This window comes from Aulonocara stuartgranti (genome assembly GCF_965226115.1).
Source record: "Aulonocara stuartgranti genome assembly, chromosome: 22".
In the NCBI taxonomy this organism is placed as follows: Eukaryota; Metazoa; Chordata; class Actinopteri; order Cichliformes; family Cichlidae; genus Aulonocara; species Aulonocara stuartgranti.
The window spans coordinates 27,877,485-27,899,762 of record NC_138957.1 but is presented as its reverse complement, the minus strand read 5'-3'; positions in this window follow the sequence as shown (position 1 = coordinate 27,899,762).

The following is a 22,278-nucleotide window of genomic DNA, read 5'->3' as shown; positions in this document are numbered from 1 at the left end:
GAGAAAACAAAGCCAACTGGGGATTTTCTTCGGTTTTGTTATGTAGTAAAACCGACTAGTCAGTGAAGCACATTCCTCACAGTGTGAACAGGAGTACAGACGTGGCTGGGAGTTTTACTGCTCTTTGAAGGCAAATCCACAGACTTAAATTCTGAAAGGTCAAAACAATCACAGCTGAGGTTGGAAATATATCACAGTGAATTGTTTTATATTTGGACTGAGCTTCACTACAGGCTCGGGTGCAATTCTTTTTCTGTCTCTCCTCAGCTGTACCGGTCTAATAAAAGGCAAAACACATTATTTACAACAGCCATGATCAAGCGTGGTTTTCTGTCTTTTTGTGTTAGCTCTGCAATGTTTTGGCAGTCTGTCTGATAGCCCTGACCCTTTGAGGCATGGACCCCTGAAGGTGTCTGTGGTTTCTGGCACCAAGACGTTGGCAACAGATCCTTTAAGTCCTGTATTTTGTGATGTAGATCCTCCATGGATGACACTTGTTTGTCCAGGACATCCCACAGATGCTAGACTTGACTGATATCTGGGGAATTTGGAGGCCAAGTCAGCACCTCAAACCATTTCTCAGCCATTTTTGCTTTATGGCAGGCCACATTATCAGGAAATACTATTTGCATGACAGGGCATACATGGTCTGCAACACTATTGGTGTAGGTGGAGCATGTCAAAGTAGCATCCACATGGATGGCAGGCCCTGAGGTTTCCCAGCAGAACTTTGCCCAAATCGTCGGCTTACCCATAGTGCATCCCATAGTGCATCCCATAGTGCATCCCGGTGCCAGGTGTTTCCCAGATAAGCAAACATGTTTACTTGCACCCTAATATATCCCACACACTAACAGGTGCCATGATGATGAGAATTAGTGTTATTTGCTTCACCTGTCAGTGACTGTAATGTCTAATAAGGCATGTACGTGTACACTAAATGTGCCACTTTAACATCTCCAATTTCTGACCACTGACTTCCTTTCTTTCTAATGCCTGAAGGCACCACATTTAGATGACAGCATTAGTTTTAAAACACAGAGAGACAGATATCTGCTAATTAAATACCACACTGTCAATCACCAAAACTGAAGCAAAGCAAGTCATGTTATTTGTCAGATCAGTCCATTAAAAATGCTCCAAAAAGCACAAACACCACGAGTGACTCCAATTAGCACAGGTCAACAAGCAGCTGACAGTTCTCACAAGAACAGGAATCTGTATAGACCACATTCATTTTTGTTCCAGGCTGCAAACATGTTTATTGTATTACTGAAGTAGAGTGTTTCAACACTGAAGTCAATGGAGACCGACTCATTTTAGGCGTCAGCTCCAAGCAGCCACTAGAAGCACTTCAGTTATGAACACATATGTATTTGCTTCAACTTTGAGCCTGCCTGGGTGTACCTTACCTCTTGCCAAGTGTCTAAATACCATAAAGGTGGTGTAGCTGCTGTGGCTACATGTTGCACTAACACAATAATGAGGATTGTTTTAGAGTCAGATGGGCTGACATTTGATTAAATGTTTCTCATCTCCAGCTTCATTGACTGTGATGAATTTTAAAGGTCAGTAAAGGTTGGAATGATTGAGCTGCAGCAGGACAGAGTTTACACCGATACAAGCTTTGGATGTTTCCTAAATAAGATGCAAAGGTATGATTGGCACAATGAGCCACACAGACCCAGGCGGTCACTCTTCTGCCCTCAGTTAACCTTGAAATACGTGCAAAAAAGAAAATGGATTACTCTTTATAATCCAGATGGACACTGACATAATGACATGTTGCATCATCAAACAGGTTAATCTGAAGGTTTGGATTACCTGTATGCGAGTTTGCTTACAGTGAAATCTATTTGAACTCAATAGAGGAGAGGGGTCAGAGACCTCAGGCTTGGGCGAAGGCTGCAGGAATTTCCCAGTGTAGACAATAATAAGAGTCTGTTTACTTCTCACATACACATGTATTATTTCTGCAGGTCATGTGTCCAAGCAGAGAGCACATCCAGCATCCCCCAATCTGAACAAATCAGGGCAAAGGTTCAGTCTTTTTATGAAATCTAAAGCCAGGCACCTTACACTTTAGTGATGGTGATAACTGGCTGATTATTAGCATATTAATATGCAAATATGCAATTTTCTGTTTATCTCATTTTTATCTCATTCTAAGCTTGATAGCATACACATGAAAGGTTTGGTGGACTTTTATATTTCATTTTGCAGTTAAAGCAGAGCAGACCCAGCAAACATCGTGATGCTAAATAACGTCCCTCGGAATCTAAATATGGTTGAAAAATTGTTCCAAAATAAAAACTGTCGGTACTTCTCACAGTACTGCTTGAACGTTGTCTTGACGTTCTTGCTATACACAAGAGAACTCTGTGTTGATTAAGTAATTTATATTATTTTGTTATCAATTTCAACACAACATTCACATTCAAAGAATCTCAGCAAAAAAAAACGTTTTTATTGCTAACATCAGGGGACAGAGAGGCGATGGTTGAGACAATATGGTTTCATCACATAACAAATCAGAATTCAGATATATGTGAACATAAATGGGTTAAAAATCTTGTTCATATGTAAGAAAAACAAACAAAAAAACAGACCCTGGTAATATTAGTCAAATTTTTTTTTTTTTGGACACAGACAGAGAGGAGTAAAAGTAGACCATCTATGTCCACTTGCTACAGTCGTCACTAAACGTGGTGGTGGCCTATGACACCATCTATCAGCCACCTATAACAGAGTCTTGAGATCCATTTACAAGCAATCCAGCCACCACTCGCACCTTGACCTGTGTGATGTTCCTGTGATCGCCAAGTGGAACACCTCACAAAGAATCCACACCTTGGCTCGTGCAACCCTCAGTACAACTTCTGCGACCACTTCCCCCCTTATAACCCATTCGTTAACAATATCAGAGGTTAAAGTTGCCCTTAAGATACATTTTGTTCTCCCAATCAGGACTTTTATTAAAATTTGATTAATTTTGTACTAATCAGTTTTCTCTAGCTACAAAGTCCAACAAGATCCTTTAAATAATGTTCAAAGAGTATGGCACATGTCGAAGTCAACTTTCATTTTGGAACGATTTTCAACCAAGAACAGATGGTGAGAAAATGAAGTTAATCAACGGATAAATGTTTGCTGTTTTCAAACAATACAACGTATTCCTTTATCTAACTTGTTCGTTTTGATTATTCCATAGACATAGAATGTATTTAATCCCACATTAGGGAAATTCACTTATTATAGCAGCAATCGATGAAAAAGGTGAATTAGAGAATAATAAAAACATTAGCGCTCAGTCCTACCCTGAGGCTGGAACAGTCTACTGCTGAAGGAGCTGCAAAAAAAAAAAATCCTAAAAAAACAGTAATATTGTAGTGTGTTGTAGTTGTGTTTTATTTTGAAATAAATACAGGGAGTGCAGAATTATTAGGCAAATGAGTATTTTGTCCACATCATCCTCTTCATGCATGTTGTCTTACTCCAAGCTGTATAGGCTCGAAAGCCTACTACCAATTAAGCATATTAGGTGATGTGCATCTCTGTAATGAGAAGGGGTGTGGTCTAATGACATCAACAACCTATATCAGGTGTGCATAATTATTAGGCAACGTCCTTTCCTTTGGCAAAATGGGTCAAAAGGACTTGACAGGCTCAGAAAAGTCAAAAACAGTGAGATATCTTGCAGAGGGATGCAGCAGTCTCAAAATTGCAAAGCTTCTGAAGCGTGATCATCGAACAATCAAGCGTTTCATTCAAAATAGTCAACAGGGTCGTAAGAAGCGTGTGGAAAAACCAAGGCGCCAAATAACTGCCCATGAACTGAGAAAAGTCAAGCGTGCAGCTGCCAAGATGCCACTTGCCACCAGTTTGGCCATATTTCAGAGCTGCAACATCACTGGAGTGCCCAAAAGCACAAGGTGTGCAATACTCAGAGACATGGCCAAGGTAAGAAAGGCTGAAAGACGACCACCACTGAACAAGACACACAAGCTGAAACGTCAAGACTGGGCCAAGAAATATCTCAAGACTGGTTTTTCTAAGGTTTTATGGACTGATGAAATGAGAGTGAGTCTTGATGGGCCAGATGGATGGGCCCGTGGCTGGATTGGTAAAGGGCAGAGAGCTCCAGTCCGACTCAGATGCCAGCAAGGTGGAGGTGGAGTACTGGTTTGGGCTGGTATCATCAAAGATGAGCTTGTGGGGCCTTTTCGGGTTGAGGATGGAGTCAAGCTCAACTCCCAGTCCTACTGCCAGTTTCTGGAAGACACCTTCTTCAAGCAGTGGTACAGGAAGAAGTCTGCATCCTTCAAGAAAAACATGATTTTCATGCAGGACAATGCTCCATCACACGCGTCCAAGTACTCCACAGCGTGGCTGGCAAGAAAGGGTATAAAAGAAGAAAAACTAATGACATGGCCTCCTTGTTCACCTGATCTGAACCCCATTGAGAACCTGTGGTCCATCATCAAATGTGAGATTTACAAGGAGGGAAAACAGTACACCTCTCTGAACAGTGTCCGGGAGGCTGTGGTTGCTGCTGCACGCAATGTTGATGGTGAACAGATCAAAACACTGACAGAATCCATGGATGGCAGGCTTTTGAGTGTCCTTGCAAAGAAAGGTGGCTATATTGGTCGCTGATTTGTTTTTGTTTTGTTTTTGAATGTCAGAAATGTATATTTGTGAATGTGGAGATGTTATATTGGTGTCACTGGTAAAAATAAATAATTGTAATGGGTATATATTTGTTTTTTGTTAAGTTGCCTAATAATTATGCACAGTAATAGTCACCTGCACACACAGATATCCCCCTAAAATAGCTAAAACTAAAAACAAACTAAAAACTACTTCCAAAAACATTCAGCTTTGATATTAATGAGTTTTTTGGGTTCATTGAGAACATGGTTGTTGTTCAATAATAAAATTATTCCTCAAAAATACAACTTGCCTAATAATTCTGCACTCCCTGTATTTACGCATTACCATAGCGACCACAGAGCATTGCGGGGCAGAGAGGAGGATGTTACTCTCTATGTTGTTGCTGCATTTCAGGAGGAAGGTGCTAACAAAGTTACACAATTACACAGTGAATTTGCGTTTATTATTATATTTACAAAATACCACAGTTTTTGTCTTGGTCGTATCATTTTATTTTGTTGTATTTATCTGCGACCCCTTAAAGGCTGGTCCGTGAAAATATTGTCTGACATTAAATCATCTGTGGCAAAAAAAGGTTTAGGACCGCAGATCTAGGGGACTGTCCAGGACAGAGCTGGCCCTTTTTACCAGTCTATTAGGCTGTTTCCTGTCCCTCTCCGTGCAGCCACCTCCACAGCAGACACCCACACAAAAGATACAAGCCATCACATTCCTTGTTTTTCTTTGCCATGTAGGATAATACATTTTTAATATAACATTTTGTCATATATAGAAGGATTTGTCACCAGGATAACTTTGGGTCTGTGGGCTTGTATTTTTTTATTTATCATTTTAGAGAGCAGATTATCAGCAGATCAGTTGATACCGCAAAGAATGGCTGCGGCCAACCAGTTATATTTGCACACCAGGATTTACCAATTCCCTCCCATGCAGTTCATCACAATAAGCACAAAGCCTTCATTTGGGCTCTCTTTTAAGTCAGTGCACTTCATTATGCTTCACTATGTTTGCTGTCAGTCAGCTCCTGCTCACACAAAGACACCACAGTCTCTGCCAAGTTACAGTATGGGGTGGAAATCTGAGTTTCTTTGTTTGCTGGAAATTGAATTTCAAGCTTGGTTTAACGTTCACTTGAAAAATGATAATATGAAAAAAAGCGCTGGTTGTGTGTCACACATATTGCTAGCACAAATAGAGGTAAATAGTCTGTACGTGAATAACAAACCTAGAAGTGTTGTGTCTGATGCACAGACATCTGAACAGCTCAATATACCAAAGCTGCATCTGTTCTGCAGAGACGGATGTGTGAACAGCAGGGGAGCAGGTATGAATCCCCACCAGGCATCCTGGTAAAACTGTCCAATATTTCATTGATTTCCCCCATTTTTTTGTGACAAGGCAAAGGATAGGATTCAAAGGCATCACATCCTCAGCGCTCTAACCCAAATCTCGCAGCAGCTTGAGATTGCCATGCCGGTGGGACCGCAGTCTGACTGGGCTTTGCTGAGGGGAGCTCGCCTCGTTAGAAAGCAGCCGCTATGACCCACTTCTCTGCTTCTTGTTTACCTCGTGTCTGGATTTGATACGCCGACCAGACATGGAACAAAAGGTGGTTTTATCTTTATGATGTCTGGGATTTGGTGCTGGGAACAAATGTGATGGTACTGGAAGGGGCAGTGCAAGTTTATACAGTCCTGACTGATTGAACATGTGCAACTTTTGTTTTCTAAATTAGTGATTTCCTCCTGGGGGTAAATACTTCAGCAGCTGTTAGGTGATAAGTAGGAAAAAACATAAATTACCATGTAAGAATTCAATGGACCTGAAAAGGTCTGATAATAAAATGTAACCTTTCTCTAAAAGTATCGCTGGAAGCAGTAATTAAATAGACGGATAAAATTCATACATAAATCTCTCTCTCTCTCAGTGTAAGCTAACTGCTTATGCAAAAAGCATAGATAAACTGTGGAAACTGTTAGTCCACAACAAGAATTGTTGGCTAAACATAACAAATAAATGGAACAAATTCAAATAGAAAGATAAATATATGTGAATGAAAAGTTGTAAACTGTTAAATTGCACTGTACATTAATATTGGAAATTACTGTCTAAGCTAACGATAAAGTAATTGTTAGCTTAACACACCAGAGTAGGCTTTGCTAAGCTATGCTAAGCTAAAAGTATAACAACTGAACATATTATTGGAACGCATGGCTTTACTGTTGGAATTTTTAGACAGACACTTTTTTAAAGCTGTTCTATTGGATACTATTAGCTAACATAACAGTTAGCCAAAGGTAAACTGTTTAAATGTAAAGCTAAATGTATAAATAAAAAGCTAACACTAGACGTTAGTAACTAAAAGTATAGCTACATGTATCAAATTGTTAGCTAAACATGCACGATAAATAGCTCGAATAGCGAGCTAAAAGTATCAACAACTTGAAGAATTTGCCTAAAAGTACTCTTTAACAGTTAAACCTGGTTAAACCTTAAGTAAAGTATAAATAAAATGTTGGAATTTGTTACTTAAAACTGGAGTAGCAGTGAAAACTGTTAAACATAACTCTTAAAATTGCTGAAACTTTTAATGGATAATAGCTATGTTGACATAAAGAAAACAGCTGTAAAACATTAAGCAGGTTAAAGTAGGCTATGAATTAAAGGGGAGTGTTAGCTTCATAACCTGGTACGGCACCTAAGATATATTTTTTTACAGTAAAAAAATAATTCAGTCATTGCTGTCAGCAGAGCCAGTTATACACAGAGATATAGCTAATAGAGACTTGAAGTGTACCCATAAATCTTATGGTTGGTCGGATTTAAATGACAAAATCACCAATGTGATTAAGTTGTGCTAGCTTCTGCAGTCAATATAAATAATAATATGTAGTCTTTGTATTTTCTCTTCGAGATTATAGTTCCTCACCCCAGGCTAGTATATTTGCACTTTGGTGTGCTTAAATATAAAAAAAAAAAAAACACCCATCTGCATGAACCAGGCTTTGTTCACACAAAAAATACCCAAGTACCTTCAGCCATCCTGTTGGGATTAACTTACCCCCTATAATTTGAGCTCACACACACACACACGCACCTGTAATGACCACATTAGGCTCCTGTTGTACCCTTAATTACACAGAACAAGTCTTCTCCTACATATCCAGTTGAAAAAACACAACTTTATGAGTAACACACATGAATTCACATTATTTTACATGGAACACCACAACACGTTATATAATATTTTACACCAGTGATTGAAAACCATCTATGTTTTGCAATGTTCTTCAATGAGTGCCATCAGTTGGAGGCCCTGTTGATTGGCAAAGCAAGAAAAACCTCAAGCTGTGAGTCAGAAATATTCAAGTTTTCTGCCAGATGCCTGTGCAGCACATTCACCCCTCAAAACTAATCGAATTATATTTAGAAACCGAAACCTTTTGTTTGACTCCTTCGATTTTATTTGCTATTTCTGTACTCTGCAAACACCATCCAAACAAATGCCTTCCCCTTTCCCCTCAGACTTTCTTAAACCCTCAGCCTGACATTTATCAGGGTAATAAAAGAGCTCAAGTTGTCCCTGTGTTCATTCACTGGAGACCTACTATGGTAAACAAACAAGGAGAGTGAAAGACTAACCCTGCTGTTTGCAGTCAAATACATCCTGTACAGTATAATCCCCAAATGGAGGCCTTTTGTTGTGTTGGGCTAACTGCAGGGTGTGGTGGTATTACTGTACCATACCTCCACAGACCTGTCAGGATAAAATACAGCTCACACAAAAAGCACAAGAAAGGAAAGAGGAGCTCTGAGTGCGCTAGTGCGAAAGCAGAGCAGAGAGGAAAACTGTAGAAAGCAAAAATATAGCCATTGTTTAGCACAGTTGTGTCCTAAAAGCATCACTTGGGTTTGGATCAGACCATAAAAAAGAGGCTGTGGTTGGCAGCTTAAATTATATTCATAGCTGCAAAGAAAATCAGGTTGCTTCATAATGGGAACGTTGCATCCAAATGACAGGCAGATCCAGCCTCAGTGCGACAGTGATTTACAGTAAACGCCTCAGCGGGCTGAAAACAGGCAAAGGGAGGATGGCAGTGATATGTGAGAGAATGGCTCAGCAGGCTTGTTATTATAATAGGACATGGCCATTTGTGGCTACAGCTGCAGAACTGCAAAATATGAGAATAGGAAACTCTGCTGATAGACCTGCTATTGTTCGAGTGCACCGAGAAAACCAACAAAATAAACATGACATGGGCTTGTCCAAACAACAACGCTGAATTTATGAGACAAATGTGGCAAGGTGCAGTGCACTGGCAGCAAAAGACTTCACCAAATACTGAACAGATTTCATGCACAGACTTGTCGGAAAGGACAAGATAAAGATTTCAGGAGCCTTTTTTCATGAAAATTAAAAACCTTCATCATTGGATGGGGACAGCACCAGAGTCCACCATCAAATCCACCATCAGGCTGAGGCCTTTCTTTGTGAAGCTTGCATGTTCCCCCCATGTCTATGTACAGCCTCTAAGTATTGTGGTTACCCCCCAGAGTCCAAATGCAGTCAGTGGGGTTAGGTTCATTGGCGATTCTAAACTGGCCACAAGTGTGAATGTGAGTGTTAGCCCTACAACAAACTACTGACCTGTGGGCTTGTGTTTTACCCAGCATCAAACCGGGGATCTTTTGCACGCTTGCTGATATGCAAACTCCTACCCTCCAACTGAGGATCAAATATCCAAAGCTCAAAAGTGTATATTTTAGTATAAAAGTCAATATTAGCAAATTTCTCTGTAACCTGACTAAACTGTTTTTGTTGGGGTCTATTTTGGTGGATTGATGCATGTTTTGCGCTCTGGTGAGTATTTACAACAGCAGGAAGAAGCTTCCAGCTTAAACGTTTTCAGACAACAGTGGAAGTCTATTTTAGACTTTGTACACAGACAGTTTCATTTCTGTTTTGACTTCTGTTAGCAGCAATAAAAGCAAATATAATGTTTTATGACCTGTTTCACAGGAAACGTGTATATATTAGCTATAACAGAGTAAACAGTAGCGTTTTCGTCACGGTTATTTTAGACTGGAGGGATCTCTCCAAGTTCCTCTTTGCAACATGAGGGAGATTATTTTTCATGCTTCTTTTCAGGAAAAAAGAAGAAAAAAAAGATTTTATTCTTTTAAATTCGGAACATCTTTCAGTCCCCCAGAGGCTTCGTTAGCATACCCTGAAGATACTTTATCGCTCACCAGCAAACGTTGCTCACCTTTCTTAGAGCTTAACGTGGCCTCTTTGCAGTTTGCGTGTATATTCCAAGATGAAATGAGGTCTAGATAAAGTGGGTGACGCAGGATGCGGCTCCCTCCGGGGAGCCTCATGCAGGCAGGTTATATCAGGTCAGGATCGGAGCTGGATGCCCCGCAGCAGCCGTAAGAGCCGGTATCCCGGCCTGTTTTCATTCCGGCCGGCAGCTCAGGGAACGGCTCTGGTGGAATTGGTTTAGCCCCAGGTGATGGTGGAGGACAAGGAATCCATATTTTTCAGCTAAATGGGGAAATCTGCCCGGCTGTTCAGGGCAAACAGCCTCACTGTCGGTGGTGAAAACCAGACGTGTGTGGCTCAGAGACAAAAGGTTAGCTGCTTGTATTGTTTTCTTTTCTTTGTTTTTATCCACGAGATGGGTTTTTTTATACCCCTGGAAAAAATATATATAATTATGAGCTGTGGAACAAATGCCTCAAGTTTCAGGTTTAGTGTGTTTCTCGAGGACCCTAACACAGTCAAGCTCCAGTTGTTTCGTCCATGACTTGGAATATGAAATGATTTACAGCGAGGCCCATTTTTCACCCACATTAAAACCCAAACCTGCTCCCTCGAGCCAGAGGAACACAAATATAAACATCATTTAACGTTCCTGCGCCAACACGAACTCAATAGTAAAAACAAATGGTTGGTCAAGTCAGGCACATTCTTTCACAAATGGATTCTTCATCTGTTCTTAAGGCTTCTGTCTCGTCTTCAGCATCTGTTACTGAATTTATACATTTCTAAATCTAAGGTGGTAAGAATTTGTGGAAATGTTCCTGCCAGGCTGATGAGCATTACTTCTGTAAGTGCAGGGCTCAGAACATCTTACGGAAAAGAAATTAGAAAAAGAAAAGTAGCTGTGGTGGCTTATTATGACACTCATTCCTTATTTTGGTAATGATTAAAAATGCTCTTGCACAAAGAGGATCTAATAGCACACTAATGTGAATCACGTTGGAAACATACTGGGTGATTTATTTTGAAAACTATTTCTGACATGGACCTTCATCAGGCATTAAACTCAGTGTTTATTGAGTGCACTCAAGGCATGGCTGCTTAATTGCATCCATAAAATGCCACAAGAAATTGATCTCTACTGGAAATAGAAAACACCATCAGGAATGGAAGCGAGAACATAAATGCAAGCCAAACAAACGAGAACCGAGCCTCTGTTGTCCGATCGAAAGACAGAAACGCACAACCATCTCTCGGATTTACAAAGAATGGTGCAAAGAGCAAAACCATCCAGTGAGCAGCACTTCTCTTTGTTAAAAAAGGATCGTTGATGCCACAGGTCAGAGGTGAATGGCTAGACTGCTCAAATAAACACTCATTACTACCAGGGTATGCAGAAGAACCTTTCTGAACAACGCATTGAAGCAGATGGGCTACAGCAACAGAAGACCGCACTGAGTGCCACTCTTACCAACAAAATTAGACGATGAAAATTGACGAGCAAAGTGTGACAAAGAGGAATGAGAAAAAAAGTAGTAACATTTGTAATAATGTATAATCCGGGTGATGCCTTTCACAGTACAGCAGGAGAAGTTGCTTTGCCTGGGTCCCAGTTAAGTGAAAATTAAGATGGTTCAGTTTCTGGACTCGTGCTTTCTGTGCAAGTTTCCAACTATTCCTTTAGTTCCACCTTCCTCACTCTCCAGAGAACACTTTGCATTTCCAAATTTGAGTTTTTCAGGAGTAGATGTTCTTTCATGTGCAGAGAAAACTTCCTTTATGTCTAAAAAGGCTCAAAGCTAAAAAGCAGTTCTCACAAAGGATCGATCACACGGGAAAAAAAAACACCTGATCTTTTACCAGACCTGGAGTCAAAAGTACAGATTGTTCCACTGCTGGTTTCGCTGAAGAATTCAGTGCTTTAAAACTATTTTGCGGTGCAGCTATGTTGCCCAGCTCTTGCTACATCTATACATATTAAATGTGAAGGCTCGTGCATGACTCCTGTGTGTGTGGCTGGCTCATTCAGATCGACTCTGACTGCAGAAGGGGGCACAGCATTGAGATGAAACCACTCCGGATGGCCGAGAGCAGAAACTGGATCAGACTCACGACCACACGTCTGGCTGTGTTTGTGCACGAGTGTGTTTAAAGGAGAGAGAGAGAGACAGGAGCTATTTAAGCAGAGGGCTTTTAGGCAATGGAGACATGCTGGAGGTCCGACCCTGTGAATGTAAACCTCTGCTGTCCCGAAGACATGTTTTGTATCTGCGCAGCTGTTGATGTTGAGGTTTTTTCAGTGGAAAATCGGTTTGATCATAACAATCTCAGCCCTGCTGTAAACATCTATTTTGTGTGATAGCTAATGTACTAGTGGCTTCTAAATTAATGTTTTCCAAGTTATTGCTAGCACAGAAAACATGAAACATTTTCCTTCAGCAGAGCTCAGATTTTACTATCTTAGATCTTTAGCCAGCTCTCTGAAAAAAGCAAGAAGACTCTTTTTTGAACAATTTGTGTCAAAGATAAACTTAAGCGATTTTTAGGTACTTTGTTTTATTTTAATTGGACAGCAGAATTCCCATTAAAGATGAGCGGTCTTCACTTCAAGTCACCAACCTCATTTTGGTTTTGTGTCTCTTTTTTTTCTAGCTGATGTACATTTGTGGTTAGATGTTTGCATCCACTCATCATGAGCATGAAAGTCATGGTAATTTGGGGCTTTTAATGATTTCTTTGAACTGTTCTTTTTCCGGGATGTAATTGATTGTACAGACTATTTAATGACTTTAAAAAACAAGAACTGGGTACAAAAGTTTGTATTTATTCTGGATTTTCTCTAATCCACACAGGCTCGAACGTACACATGCAGGTTCAAATATAATAACTTAAATATTTTTGGTGCTTAAGGTTCTACAATTAGATAGTTGGTGATCATGATTTACTGAAACTGGTAGTTTCTCTTTGCCGGTATGAAAAGGATTTATTTTTAGTCAGCACTCATTGGATTTATCAGTGGGAAAGTTCAAGAAACTCAATGAAGATGTAAGAAGGAGAGTCGTAGATCTATACAAGTTGGGAAGGTCTCTTTGAACCATTTCTTAACTGCAGATTAGAAGATCTTCAGCCAAAACAACTTTATATACAAGTTATTCAGATCGCAAAAAGTTTATTCTGTTCAACTGGGCGTAGTGTTTTCAGTGGGAGAAATGTTTCATCACTCATCCAAGTGACTTCTTCAGTCTCAGTTGACTGCAGGACGTGTCACCACTTAGCCTGGAAGAAGACTCAAACTGTCACCATCAGAAAACAGGAAATCAATTAGGATTTTATCCAGCAACTAGCAATCTTTGTAGTTCATCGTGGACTGAGAGGATGCTGACCAATGAAGGAACCTTTGCTCCAAAGTCAACACCTTCAAGTTTCACTCAAATTTGCGGCTGCACACATGGATATCCCAAATGCCTTCTGGAGAAATGTTTTATGGTGAGACGAGACAAAGATTGAGCTTTTTAGGCACAATGACAAGCGTTATATTTGGAGGATTAAAGATGTAGTTTTCAAGTGGACAATGGGATAGTACATTTTTAAGATGGGTCAATAAAGGAATTACAGCAATGTGCACATTAATAGACGGGACAACATTCAAATCCTTCGAGAATCTACAGAGACAATTTGGACTGGATAAATCAGATTTATTTAGGTATTTTCAATTAAGACATTTTTACAATACAGAAATTAGGAAGAAGTTCTTGAGAGAAGGAAGCCATGTAATAGAAATAATAATAGGTGCATATAAAAATCCTCCATCAAGAATTTTATCGAAATTATATAATGGCCTGCAAAATTTGAATAGGAATGAAACATTATATATCAAACAAAAGTGGGAATCTGAATTACATCTTGAGTTGTCAGAGGATGACTGGCGATCCGTATGTCTCACACAGCATAATTCCACCAGCTCTAGACGATGGAGAGAATATGGCTGGAAAAATGTGATTAGGTTCTTTATTACTCCTTATATCAAACGCAAGCAGCTGAAAACACCCCAACAATGCTGGAGATTATGTGGAGACTGGGACGCCAATCATTCTCATGTGTTTTGGAAGTGTAAAAATATCAAACCTTACTGGGAAAGCATTGCGGTAACAATGAAGAAAGTGCTGGGGTATGACGTGCTGTGTGAGGCACGAGTAATGTATTTTGGAATATGGGAAAATGTAAGAAAGGAGGACCATTATTTGTTTAAAATTATGTTGTTGTCAAGCAAAAAGGTAATAACAAAAAACTGGCTGAAAAGTGACCCTTTAAAATTGGAAGAATGGACTGATGTAATCGAGGACATATATATATAATGGAGAAAATGACCTACACTTTGAGACTGAAATCTGACAAACACCGAAAACAGTGGACAAAATGGATAGCCTATAAGACTCACTCAGCCCCATAAGGCAGGGACCTCTCCTCGTTGGTTTTTTTTTCCCCTCTTCCACAGATTAGGTGTCCCTTTTTTTTTAGTTTGTTTCTTTTGTGTTCTTTGTTCATATTTTTGTTTGCATGTACTATAAAATTGGAAAAAGTACAAAATAAAAAGTTTAAAAAAAAAGAATTAAAGATGTAGTTTTCAAACGTAAGAGCACAGCACCAACTGTTAAGCATGGTGGTGGCATTATACTTCGGGACTGTTTTGCTGCCAGTTGTACTGAACAATGAAGGACTACCTCCAAATTCTTCAACTTCATGTTAAATCAACAGCTGCATGTTTGAAACTCGGACACAACTGGGCGTTCCAGGGGGACAATGATCCCAAACACATATCAAAGCTGGTTTTGGAATGGATATTAAGCTTCTGGAATAGCCTTTCCCAAAGCCCTGACCTCAACTCTACTGAAAACATATGGGTTACATTTAAAAGCTAGGTCTTCATCAAGAAACCAACCAATTTAAATGAACTCTACTGATTTTACCAAGAACAGTGGTCAAGTATCTGGCAAAATCATCAGCGCATGAATACTTTTGACCCTGTGTGTATTAGTAGAAAGTCCAAAATAAATTCAGACATGCAAACCAAAATTGGGTTGACCTGAGCACCAGTTTAGGTCATTTCATCAATTAAGCAGCAACCATGGTAGGAAAAGGCTACATAGAAATGATCCATCCATCTATTTTCTTGACTGTGTATGAAGTCCAGGGTTCAGTTTGGGCAGTTTTTAGAATTCAGAGCCTATCCCAGATGCCATACAGAGAGGGCAGGGTAGACAATGGTCACATTTACACATAGAACCAATTTACAATCACCAGTTAGCCAAACTCCACACATGGAAACGCTCAAGAGTCAAAAGCAGGGCTTTTTTGCTGTAACATAACAGTGCTTTAATACGGTAGTAACCCCCAAAGTAGACTTGGTGCAACTCTCCACCCAGAATGAAGAGGCTGATTCTGTCCTGGCAGAGGGAGGTACTTTTGTGGAAGTGTGAGTCAGAAGATGACTTCTGGTGTTGGAAGGCTGGCAATTCACCATGATCTTGGATTACCACGGAGACCTGACTCACTGGATTTACATATAATATCCCAGCAATTTTTGCAGTAATTACAATTATTAGGAACATACTGGGAAGCAAATGTGAAGTCATAGTAGTTAGAATGATTTGTTTATCTGCTTTTCAGCTATTGTGGTCACACAAAAGGTAGTTTATAAATGTCATTATAAATTATGACATAACTGATGTGCCGGCAAACCAACTAATGTGAGTAAAACCACACTTTACCTGAACAGATTTGACTTATCATTACACTGAGCAAACCTATGATGGCTCAACAAAAAAACAATTGACCAATGAAGGGTTTAGTCACTGGGATTAAGAAAAGGGTTTGTCATCTTCAAGTATAGCTACCCCCCAGGGATAAGCAGAAGAGGATGAAAGCGTCACTAACGAGATCAGATGTTAAAAACTTCAATGATGAGTGATAAACCGATCTTTAAGAAGAGATTCTGAAAATGATACTAACATTTGTCTGCATTTTATTAGGAGAGAAGTAAAATAAATGTGTCTTTCTGAAAGGAAACTGTTAAAGTAGCGTAGTTTGGTGTTTAATGTTCTTAACGGGGTGCTAAGGATGCTAATTTCCAGCCTTTAAACTGCTAGTAACTGTAGGACAATGATAACAATCTAAAGCACCATATCTGTGTTAAATGTACATCAGTAAAGGATGTAAGATTGGGAAACTCCATCCAGAAAGTGGTACAATACTATGAATGAACCATTGTTCTGCCTCTGTCCCTCATACATGAGGGTTTTGTTTTCAGGTAACTTTCTGTTTCCAGTGTTTTTGTTTCCAGGTGTTGGCACACATGGCTGACAACACAGCACTCCTACACATCAGGCTGACGAAATGTGTTTGTTTCCCTTTCATGTCTGAAGAAACGCAACACGGTTAATCCCTGTGATGTCCCTCATTTCACCGCGTCTCATCTGCACCCACAGCCAACACCAAACCCGGATACAAGCCAAATGCTAGCTTTACTTTTCAGCCACAGATCCTGGGCAGAGCTCCGTGTCCTGACAAGAGCAACCAGAAAGCAATCAGAGCAGTCAGACCCCGTTCTCCAGAGCCACAATTAGATTTGTAGCATTTTCGCTCCAGACTTTGTGTTGAGCAATCTTCCAGCCCAGACTACACCCTGCTATGAGTTCATTAAGAAACTACCCACACTACACCCATTCATCTCAGTCAGCGGGGTATGCAGGAAACCAGAACCCCATTTCCAAGCCATACCAGAGGCACACAAAGACCCCAGCATGGATGGCTTACATTGTATCACTGACTTTCCTTCCTGCTTATTCACATATTTGCTCAAGCCCCTTGGAATGATTGTGCTTTGTCTCAATACTGTTTTTGTAAGGTTTTGTTAAGAAAACATTAGCGTGCAGGTATGACCACGGGGGAGAAAAGCTGCATTGAACATTAGTCTTGGCTAAATAATGCAGGAAGGGGGAAAAAAAAAAAAAGGTTGGCGTGTACAGTGCAGTCAGAAGAAGCTTAAAGTAGGGCACTTGGCAGAAAGCAGTTTATCTCTCAACAAAATGGTGAGTAAAAGGCCAGAGGAGGAGTCAAAGGTCAGGAATCACTCATAAAATCATAGTCAGTTATGTTTTTATGCATATTTGTGGCTGCACTCTGGAGTATGTTAAAAGCTCCAGGCGCTGGCAGTCTTCCCCCTCCACCAACATGCTGAAGGGGGGGTCGGGGGTTTGGTGGCAGCGTTGCCTCGTTTAGATCCTTCAATTCCCAGAATTCCCACCCGCATCGCCCCTGCCCGCAGAGCACAAAAGGATGGATGGATCCTCTCCATAAATAACCAGCAGAGCAAAGCCAAAACCACTATGTTTTTCCCTCCATGCTTTGTTTCAAAGCCTCGAACTGAAAGTAGCCTCGGTCTCAATGTGCTGGATCCATCACACAGGCAGATAAATCTCTGGCACACATTTGAATAAAGGAGGAGCAGAAGTAAGGAATTTTAAAAATAGAGGAAGATAAAACCAAGAGACTGAACAGACTTGTCTGCACATGAGATTAAATACACAAGATAATGTCAGATTGTTGAGATGTTTGCTCTGTATGAATAAGAATTGATTTAAAGCTTAATTTAGTGCTGAAAGGATTACCCAGACCGTCAATCAGGACTAATCCACTCAACATGTTTGATAATAAATTCACAGTTTTGGCTCTAGTTATCAAAGATTTGAAACATTTGTCTGAGTTACAGTGGGGCAAAAAAGTATTTAGTCAGCCACCGATTGTGCAAGTTCCCCCACCTAAAATGATGACAGAGGTCAGTAATTTGCACCAGAGGTACACTTCAACTGTGAGAGACAGAATGTGAAAAAAAAATCCATGAATCCACATGGTAGGATTTGTAAAGAATTTATTCGTAAATCAGGGTGGAAAATAAGTATTTGGTCAATAAGAAAAATACAACTCAATACTTTGTAACATAACCTTTGTTGGTAATAACAGAGGTCAAACGTTTACTATAGGTCTTTACCAGGTTTGCACACACAGTAGCTGGTATTTTGGCCCATTCCTCCATGCAGATCTTCTCGAGAGCAGTGATGTTTTGGGGCTGCCGCCGAGCAACACGGACTTTCAACTCCCGCCACAGATTTTCTATGGGGTTGAGGTCTGGAGACTGGCTAGGCCACTCCAGGACTTTCAAATGCTTCTTACGGAGCCACTCCTTTGTTGCCCGGGCGGTGTGTTCTGGATCATTGTCATGTTGGAAGACCCAGCCTCGTTTCATCTTCAAAGTTCTCACTGATGGAAGGAGGTTTTGGCTCAAAATCTCACGATACATGGCCCCATTCATTCTGTCCTTAACACGGATCAGTCGTCCTGTCCCCTTGGCAGAAAAACAGCCCCATAGCATGATGTTTCCACCCCCATGCTTCACAGTAGGTATGGTGTTCTTGGGATGCAACTCAGTATTCTTCTTCCTCCAAACACGACGAGTTGAGTTTATACCAAAAAGTTCTACTTTGGTTTCATCTGACCACATGACATTCTCCCAATCCTCTGCTGTATCATCCATGTGCTCTCTGGCAAACTTCAGACGGGCCTGGACATGCACTGGCTTCAGCAGCGGAACACGTCTGGCACTGCGGGATTTGATTCCCTGCCGTTGTAGTGTGTTACTGATGGTGACCTTTGTTACTTTGGTCCCAGCTCTCTGCAGGTCATTCACCAGGTCCCCCCGTGTGGTTCTGGGATCTTTGCTCACTGTTCTCATGATCATTTTGACCCCACGGGATGAGATCTTGCGTGGAGCCCCAGATCGAGGGAGATTATCAGTGGTCTTGTATGTCTTCCATTTTCTGATGATTGCTCCCACAGTTGATTTTTTCACACCAAGCTGCTTGCCTATTGTAGATTCACTCTTCCCAGTCTGGTGCAGGTCTACAATACTTTTCCTGGTGTCCTTCGAAAGCTCTTTGGTCTTGGCCATGGCGGAGTTTGGAGTCTGACTGTTTGAGGCTGTGGACAGGTGTCTTTTATACAGATGATGAGTTCAAACAGGTGCCATTCATACAGGTAACGAGTGGGGGACAGAAAAGCTTCTTACAGAGGACGTTACAGGTCTGTGAGAGCCAGAGATTTTCCTTGTTTGAGGTGACCAAATACTTATTTTCCACCCTAATTTACGAATAAATTCTTTACAAATCCTACCATGTGAATTCATGGATTTTTTTTTCACATTCTGTCTCTCACAGTTGAAGTGTACCTCTGGTGCAAATTACTGACCTCTGTCATCATTTTAAGTGGGGGAACTTGCACAATCGGTGGCTGACTAAATACTTTTTTGCTCCACTGTATATGAGTTAAACTGAGTATTTTGAGGTTTTACGGTCTCGAAATAATAACACTTACATCGCTTTGTGATCTAAAACATTCAAAAATCAGTATTTAGTGAATATATACAGATAAAATAGTAATGAAGAATGAAGAGTGGTGAAGAGAGAGCTGAGTGTAAAAGCGAAGCTCTCAATTTACTGGTCGATCTACGTCCCTGCCCTCACCTATGGCCATGAGCTGTGGGTAGTGACCGAAAGAACGAGATCGCAGATACAAGCGGTGGAAATGAGCTTCCTCCGAAGGGTGGCTGGTCTCTCCCTTAGAGATGGGGTGAGAAGTTCGGCCATCCGGGAGGGCCTCTGCTCCTCCACATCGAAAGAAGCCAGCTGAGGTGGTTCGGGCATCTGACAAGGATGCCTCCTGGGTGAGGTGTTCCGGGCATGTCCCACCGGGAGGAGGCCCCGGGGCAGACCCAGGACACGCTGGAGAGATTATATCTCTTGGCTGGCCTGGAACGCCTTGGTGTTCCCCCGGATAAGCTAGAGGAGGTGGCTGGGGAGAGGGAGGTCTGGGCTTCTCTGCTTAGGCTGCTGCCCCAGCGACCCGGCCCCAGATAAAGCGGAAGAAGATGGATGGATGGATGGATGGATAATTATTTTCTATTTGAGTGATATTTTTATTTCTTTATTGAGCCTTTGGAACAAATGGAGGGTGGGGCTATGTTTCTCACATTTATTTTCCTCTATCTTATCTTTTCTTTGGCATTATACTTTGTTTTTCTGCTTGTATTTTGTTGACTTATCAGGCACTCTAATAATTAAGAATGCTCTGGCTACATACCTACATATCTGTTGCAACAAAGACATTTCCTAACTTTGAGATATATAAAGCATATTTTTCTAGTTTCTTATTTTGATTAACATATAACAAAAACATGCTTACATGCTTTAATTCAGAGTACTAATGATTTTCTAATGATTAATATTATGCAAAAAATGGTCATTTTAGCTGCATACAGTGGTGTTTCATAGCACAATGTGAAATCGCCACAAAACGTCATCTGTGTTTGTGTCACATTTCTTCACGTCACTCAGCACAAGTTTAGATGTAATGTCTAGACTCTGGTGAACATAAAAATATAGCATCGTGTGTTTGTGTAGTTCACATCATGAAAGGGTTTATTTTCACTGAGTCTGCAATTTTTTCCTAAACCAACCCAAGTTGTTTTTAGTGCCTAAACCTGCCCAAGTAACATATCAAACATAATAATGTAATGAACATAATAATTTCACAAAAACTGGTTTCTAGATACACTAATAAATAGATTTGATGTTGTCACTATTTCACAAGCTGCTGTGATGACTGCAAAGCCTTATTAATGTTTTAAAAACAAATATCTCCTAAACGCCTTGTACTGATTTTATGCTGCTTTTCTTTCCTCGAACATCAAACCCAGCATCAGCAGGCTGAATTACAGTATTGATTAAAGAGAAATACAAAGCCTAGTTTCATCACACAAAGACCGATGAGCTCAAAAACACACAAACACTTTCATCATCTCAATCTCAGCTCAGAGTCTCATTTCACCCCCACACTGCTTCTGCTTTTAAGGCAGCCCGGGATTAGTGATTAAAGCTGTGTGTGCTCACACATCCACCATACAGTAAACACACATACAGGGCCACACACACCTCTACACCACTCTGCAATCAGACAGAGAGCACGGGAGGTCAATACACTCAGTCTGTCTCCTTGCCAACTAGAAGCCTTATCATACCTCCAACCAAGCAGGAAGGCATCTTGCAGCTCACGAGTGACAGTTAACACATTATCAGGCTTAATCTTCAAATCCCAGCCCAGACTTTAAATCCAAGACCAGGACACTCACACCTTTTCACTCTGACAAACCCCCCACAGTGCCTTATATTAACTCAGGTGCATCCATCAACACCAAACATGAAGCCTGTTCATTTTCGAATGGGATGTCATTATGTTTGGTCATGTTTTATTCATGCTAACACCTGGAGGAGCTAGAGGTGCTCTATCTTTAAAATTAATTAAAAAGTGTTCATTGATTAGTTTTAGTGTCTACCATTTATCCATTAAGCCATTAAGCTATTGGATTCATCTTCTCATTTATCACAATAGGCACTCAATTATCTAACCTCTTTTAGCTAACAAAAGTAGCCTTAGCTGCTCTTTTTAATAGTGTGTCCAGTTTCAGTATCAAGATTTGATCAGTGCTTGCAACTATATTTTGACTGTTCATCACATGCTTGTGAAAAATGTAATTTCGACAGTTTCTTTCACAGTACTTTCAGCTCGTACTTTAGCTAGCTAGAGTGCTAGCTAACTATGCTGCTTGCTAGCAGATCACTATTTTTAGCTGAGATTTCCACCAGTAATTTCACTGTTATAATTAAAGTATGATTTGCAGGGGTAAAAGAGGAATATGTAGACCAGAAAAGGTCTACATATTTTTCCCTCCACTAAATAATTTTTATTGCCAGTGAGGATAAAAATGTATCCCTACAGGTATGTATCGTGGCTGCTAACCGCTGCATCCTGCAGTTAGAAAGCCTTGATATAAAGGGGTCTCTGGAGAAATGTTTCACATTACACAGACAGTTTGTTGGCTTTGTAAAGGACAGGTCATCCACAGAGAAGCACTCCTAATCTGACTGTCTTTTCCTGGATCATTCACAGTGAGAACGTACGGTCCAGAATGCTCTAAAACAGCGGTCCCCAACCTTTTTTGCGCCACGGACCGGTTTATGCCCGACAATATTTTCACGGACCGGCCTTTAAGGTGTCGTGGATAAATACAACAAAATAAAACTAGTACCGGTACCGAAAAAAAGAAGATTTATTCATAACACACGTGAAAAGACCCAGGAAAACCGAGTTAACGATAAAAACGATAACAAAATAACGCTGAAAACCGATAAAAATCCTGAAAACCATACATTTCACACCTGAGCCTCAACTCT